Source organism: Mastomys coucha, unplaced genomic scaffold (genome assembly GCF_008632895.1).
Source record: "Mastomys coucha isolate ucsf_1 unplaced genomic scaffold, UCSF_Mcou_1 pScaffold3, whole genome shotgun sequence".
Taxonomy (NCBI): Eukaryota; Metazoa; Chordata; class Mammalia; order Rodentia; family Muridae; genus Mastomys; species Mastomys coucha.
The window spans coordinates 25,229,058-25,236,017 of record NW_022196909.1 but is presented as its reverse complement, the minus strand read 5'-3'; the positions used below and the strand labels follow the sequence as shown (position 1 = coordinate 25,236,017).

General features: G+C 42.1%; 1 protein-coding gene across 8 annotated transcripts in view; it reads right to left on the bottom strand.

Annotated features, from left to right (window-relative positions):
* The window catches only part of Lin28b (lin-28 homolog B), a 99,675-nt gene extending 93,900 nt beyond the window's left edge, over window positions 1–5,775 (bottom strand). For 3 of the 8 annotated variants that reach the window (XM_031347620.1, XM_031347617.1, XM_031347621.1), the window contains exon 1: window positions 5,418–5,431. The gene's annotated coding sequence lies outside the window, so the exon portion shown is untranslated. Of the gene's footprint in view, window positions 1–5,150; window positions 5,534–5,707 lie in introns of those variants that run through there. The other 5 variants (XM_031347615.1, XM_031347619.1, XM_031347612.1 and 2 more) reach the window with 5 other exon arrangements.
* Window positions 5,776–6,960: the final 1,185 nt, after the last annotated feature.

The following is a 6,960-nucleotide window of genomic DNA, read 5'->3' as shown; positions in this document are numbered from 1 at the left end:
GAAATCTGCCTGCCTCTGCCTCCCAAGTGCTGGGATCAAAGGCTTGCGCCACCACTGCCCGGCAATAATTTGTTACAAATTTAGTTAACAGACTAAATTCAAGCCCTACCTAAACTCAGAATAAATTACCTTGTAACTCAACTAAATATCCTACTCTAATTTTAGCAATAATTGGACACATCATTTATGTTATATATCAATCATACAAAGGTAAAGACTTTAACATTCTAAAATGAAACACAAATACATGCAGTTTCAGTTTTAAAAAATCTGAGTTTACTGAAATTTTAGGACAAGAAAAAGTTATAAAACATTTAAAAATTAAACTGAGAGTAGAGAATTTTGTTATCTTTGAAAAAAATCACACTATTTTTCATATGTGCAAAGTATTCAAGTTAACTTATATTGTAAGAGCAATATTTATAATATTAATGAATAAGAAAGATGAATTTAATTTTTCAGTTATTTTGCAATCTGAAATTTTACTGGCTTCATGTCTACCACCTCTTCAAGTGCTATAATAAATAATTCAAATAAATAATTCAATCTAGAAATTAAAAACTTCAGCCAACCAGCATGCTGTCAAGCCTATGTGAAGCGAAGGATCACGTTACAAATGCTAATTGCTAAACAACTCTAAGTTAAATGGAAACAATACAGTTAAGTTACAATACAAATGGAAGATAGCACAATGGTTTTTCTAATGCAAATGTATGTACTTCCTAACACATGAAATAATAGTTTTATATAACAAATGTTACATTAAAAGAAGAAAAATTAGCAAAATTTGTTTTAGATCAAAGAGAAAGTCAAACAGTGACAAAACTTTCTATCTTCCTAAAGGATTCACAGGACTTTGAAGGCCCAGATTGTCTTTAAAATAGCTTCTTATAGAGTAAACAAAGTGATTCCAAGTAAAACTGAATGGCTCTATGTAACTACAATGTTAACAACACTTTATTTGACATATCTTTAGTTTTAACACACATTGTTAATGTTTAAACTTTTATATTACCAGAGACAAAATTAAATACTAGAACTCTTAGCATCTTCTAAATAGCTCAATTATTAAAAACATTCTAGTTTAATAAAAACATGCTTGTGGGTATATCACTGACAATGAACTAATATGTAATAATGTCATATTATATAAAAAGACATTATATAAAAATCAATAGCACTTTAATTAACAGAGGTGAAACCAGGACTACTTTTTTCCTTTACAGATTTCTAAAGTTTTTAGTCTGCCAAAACATATGCCTTCATATGTAGTTCGGAATATTGTAATTGAAATGTTTTTGACCACTACTGCATAAAGAGATTATCTGAAAAACAAAAATGTAGCACTGGGACTCTGCCATTCATAAACATGAGAGAGCAACAATGATTGCAAATATCTGAACAATTTTAAACATGTTCTTCCATCATTGGAACTAGCCATTCAACATCAGGTCTTTTTTGTATATAATTAAGCTTTTGTTCAAACATGGAAGAAGAAAAAAAAAACCTAGAAGCTGAATGCTTGAAAACGAGCCATACGCCCTTTGTCCTGGTTTGTCACCTTTGACCCTTAATTTGATCCTGCATATCAATTCATTCTATTTTTAGAAAATAATTGAAAGTTCTATGCTTAAAATAGTACTTTCCTTGCTGCAATGGTGAATGTGCTCATTACACAATCCTCTTCAGGTACTCTTGACAATTTCACATCCATCCTCGTGTCTCACAATGTAGAACTTCAGTGTATCAATCACTGTGACCGTTTAAACCCTGATGTCTGTCTTGCCTCTAACAACATAAATTTTCCCGAAGTGATAGATCAAGACAATCTCAAAATTTATATTCTTTTGGAAATTATTCATGTTGTTCTTTCTAAATAGAATTTATTTCATATGTAGTTTATAGTTTGGTATTTGATAACCACACATTTTGATACTTATTTTCATGGTGTCAAAATATAAACCTCAATCAAAACTCGCAAATAAAAACTGACATACAGTCTTGCACTACCACAACTAAAACCAGTTTTGGGGTTAAATTCATTGGCTGACTAAACTAATTTTAAAATCCTGTCGCCAGGAAGTGACAGCTTTCAAAAAATGAGAAAATCTCTAGCACTGATCCTATTGATTTTATACTATTACTTAAAACCAATGCAGAACAGTAAATTAATGTATTTTGGGAATAAGTTTTATCATATCTTCTGAATGATTTACAGTACAACTGGGTAAAAATTAATTAAATGAAAATATATATATAGCACAAATATACAAATTTCTCTTTGAACCTCCACACAATTTCTGTGTACAGTTTTCAGGTAGATTGAATAGGGACCAACATGGCTGTCTTGGTTCAGCACTGTGGCCAGCGACTTCATAAACTCATCCTGTCAGAGATTCAGCATAATACCATTAAGCATATGCATGGTAAATTTTCAAACCAATGTAATCCTATAAATCATATTTCTAGATACATATGAGTAAATCAGTTTTATGTATCTGGATATAAAGAATTCTCATTGTTCTGCTTGACAAGCAGAAAATTCTTGCTTACCTTGTAATTCATCAAAAACAGTGACTGTTTATAAAGAAAATACATTACCTTTAAAGAGCAAGAAAAGCAAGTATTGGTTCTAAAGCACTTAAATACAACATCTTTAACCATTTGGCAATTTTAAAACAAAAGAAAATTCTAAAATAGACCAAATAACTCTTTACCTCCTGAAATACTTTAATGTTCCTCTCATGATAAGCTTTACTTCTAAGCTGACTCATCTCCATATTCCTATTTTTATGTTAATCAACTATCAACTATTTATATATATATAAACCATCTCCTCATCAGAGCTTGGGAAAATATGATACCACTTCAATTATTTTAAAGATACCAGTCCCTGAACCTATAGAATACCATGAATATACCTTTTGTTTAGGAGCATATTTTCTCTTCTATTAAGGAATTGTAAAGTATCATAGCAATCTGTTATGAAATCCAAAAGTGACAAGATCAGATACCTATCAATATTAAAGTTTCAAACAGGTAAGACCCACCTGCCTCTTCTTTCATTAGCGTCAACACAAAACCAAAACTTTCCATCCACTGCTTTACTCAAAGTTTAGCAGGTTTGGGAAGTTAACATGTGCAGAGCCCTTTAAAATAAGTCATCCTGGAAACTAAGCAAAAGTGTTTTGAATCTCAGTGTGCTTTATTTACAAAGACTCTGGTCCAGTATAATTTGTATTTACCTCAAGTTTAATTTCACAACAAAATTTTTATTCTTTCTCAAAGAAGTTTGGTTACAGAATATATATGAAAGAAAATACACTCATAGTATTTGAAAAGGGTAAGTGGTCATATAGTCATCAGATCATTGGTCCTAAATCTATTGCAAAGTATTCATAAACAGTTCATTTATATTAGCAATCTGCACTAAATATATTAAATTCCTTAAACATTTAAGATATTTTATTATCAAGAAACAAATCGGTGGATCCTACTTGTAAATTAGAGAAGTCTAAAATTCCTCACTCATGGGGATCTTTCTTCCTTTGTGAAAAGCCTGTGGCAGTTTAATTCCTCGAGGTCTTTAAGAAACCAGGTACATTTGGACATCAGTAGTTCATACACATAAAGAGAAGTAAATTTTAATATTTAATAAAAATAAATTTCTCTGAGAATTCTCAAGATGAACTAGGAACATATTACTAATTTAAATGGGGATTGTTATATATTCTTTTGAACTGAATTAACTTCAGACTAATTCAGTTCTTCTATCAAATCTTTTCAAATACTCAGGAGAAAGATGTCATCTACATTTATTAAAATTACAAAATTGACACATTTCCAAGGACTCGATTTTAATTGCTAACGGTTTCCTTTAAAGATCTGATAAGATCGCGACATTTCATAATTTACTGTTAGACTTTAAAATTTGTTTTAAAAGGCCACTTTTCATTAGTGTTTAGCTAAATGTTAAACACACAAAAATAAAACCTAATTCCCTGATAGGTGAAGAAAAAATTATTTTTAGTTTTCCAGCAACAGTGTAAAATGTTTCAAATCATAATACTAGATAGATGTCATTGTCACCTCACTACTACAACATTTTTGACGGAAAAAAAAAACCTACAATAATAGAAGAACAAGATGCATTTTCTCTTACGTTTACAATTCTAAGCATAAAAATATTTACGGGATAAATTACGTCTACGAACAGTAATGTCACGCGACAGCCTTCAAACCTACATAGAAAAACAAATCCATAGAAAGGACCTCAAGGAAACCCTGGCACGTAAAATCTCATCCAGCTACGTGAAACAATCCAAAATGGCGGACTTACTATTACTTACATTTAAGATATTTGCCAATAAGGGAACTAAATACATATTGCAAGATGTTATTTATCAATTTAAAAAAGAAAAAAAAAAAGTTTTCGGAGTACAGATCGTCATCATCGAGAACCCGCATCCAGTTCTCGCAGTCCACGCTGCTGCTGCTGCTGCATTTCTTCCCCGGCTTGATCCTTTTTTTTTTTTTCCAAACACTACCGACATCTGTTCTCCTCGGATCTCTTCCACAGCCTGAATTCTAATTCGGACACGGACGCCACCCGGGACCGGCCCGAGCAGGAAAGGCTCCCCCAACGCCCTCGGGTACAAAGCGGTGCGGCGAGCGCGGCGGGCGCGGCGGGCAGGTGCGCTCGCCCCCTGGCGGGAGCCCTCCATCCAAGAGCCCGCATCGCACCGCACCGCGGCGGGGCGAGACGCCGATCCCCCGGCCCGCGCCGAGCCCGGCCGAGCCGCGCGCACGGCGAGCCCGGGCGGCCGCGCTGACCGCACCGCACACTGCACCGCGCCCACCCGCGCGCCGAGCGGGGAACCCCCCAAGGTGTGAACCCGGAAGCACAAGCACGAGCCGCTCCTGGGGGCCGGGGAGGACGGCGGTGGGCTGCGGCGCCCCGTCCCGCCCCGTCGCGCGTCGCGGGACCTGTCACACCCTCCGCGCCGCGCCGCGCCCGCCGGCCCTCGCCTCTCCATGCCTCCCCACGTCGGCTCCGAGCGCTCGACGCTGCTCACGTGCGACACCCGCACCCGCGCAGGCGCGCGCCCCGGTCCGCGCCCGCGTCTGCGCCCGCGCGGCCGGCTGCTTACCTCCGCGGCCTCATGGTCGAGCCGCCCGGCGGGGAGAGAGAGAGAGGGAGAGAGGGAGAGAGAGAGGGCGGCGGCGTCCGCGAGCCTGTCACTTCCTGACGGAGCTCGGCCGCGAGGGCCGCCACATGGCCAGCCGGGGGTGGGATGGAGTAGGGTGGGATGGAGTAGGGTGGGGTGGGGTACGGTGGGGCGCGCTGCGCACGCGGAGCGCCGGGGAGCCCGGGCGGCTCGACCCGAGCCGTGCGTCAGGCGGAGGCTCGCGCACACCTGCCCGCCGCCGCTGCTGCCGCTCCTCCGCCGCCGCCGCCGCCGCCGCTCCGAGCCGCGTCATTGGCTGCCCGCGCCGAGCGCGCCAGATTGAACCTTCCATTCATGCCTGCGGCCCGGCGTGCGCGCGCCGCCGCGACGACGCTCCTGCCCCTCCTGCCCCGCGAGCGCGCGCACCCGGGGCCGCGGCCGTGCGCCTTCCTCTCCTCCCCCTAACCCCATCTCCGCCACCATCCCTCCTCCCTCCCTCCCCAAGGCCCCCCGACCCGCTCAGGCGCGACCCCGAGGACCTGGGGCTCTCACGGGCCCGAGGCTTCCAGGGCCGCGCGGCCTTTCTCTCCGCGTCCCGGCGGCGCGCGGGACCCCGTGGGTCGCACGGAGCACGCGCGATGGCGGCAGCCGCGCACTCGCCTGCTCAGCCGCTCCCCCCCCCAGCCCCTCCCCGCACGCGGAGTGCACGGGAAATAAGGATGCGCGCTGTCCGGAGCCCTGGCGCCTCCGGTCGGCGGCGCAGGGGGGGGAGGCTGCAGCGAGGGTTCCTAACCGGGCAGTTTGGGGCAGTACGGAGAAAAGTGCGTCTGAATCCAGTGGGCTTCATCCACCGCGTCAGAACTTCGAGGAGCTTGGCATCCGCTGTGCCTCGTAAAATGTATATTCGACCCCCAAATTCTGTTAGACTTGATGATGGTCTCCACAACAAGCCGTGAGGTCGGCGGCCAGAAACGAGGCTGTGTGTGTCGTCCGGGTATAGCTTCCCACATCACTGCTGTCGCTCCGGCTTTATTTCTGGTCTTTTCGTAGTTCTCTTTTATGATGGTCAGCCAGCTGCAAAAACTATACACTGGTATTTAGCCTTGAGAACTGACTATTGCATGGAATTAGGAAAAAGAGATTAAATATTTCACAAAACCAGTTCTGTTCAAAACTAAAATTACAGGGTGGAAAAGCAAACTAAAGTTGTAAAAACGTTGAAAATGACAACAAAGGCTGACTAGCTGCATGGCACTCTCACTTAAATCACCAAACCATTGCTAGGTAAAGATGGCTATAGTCTTGGGATGTCTGGATTAGGATTCAGAACTCAGTTTAACTTTTTGCAGCATTGCCTTCCAGGAAAGGGCATTTCTGGCTTAATGGGGTGAGATAAATCAGAAAGGTGATCTGATCGGAATCTAAATCCTATTGTGACTCTTCTAAGAACCAAGATGGCTGTCCACTTCTCCCTTGAGTGAGTGTAATGTGACTTGTGTTAAAAGACACTTTTTCATTGACAAATACATGAAGTATTTCTTACATAATTTAAAGAGGAGAACAGGGAGGTTTCTTATTCCTTAAAGTGTGTGTGTGTGTGTGTGTGTGTGTGTGTTCCAGCATGTGGAGGTCAGAGGACACCAGGCAGGGGTCAGTTCACTCCTTACACCATATGGGTGACAGGAATTGAACTCAGGTTAGAGGAGTTAGCCACAAGCACCATCATCCTCAGAGCCATCTCACCTGCCTAAAAGAATCTTAGCTGCAGAACTTAAAATCGTTGTAGCAATGA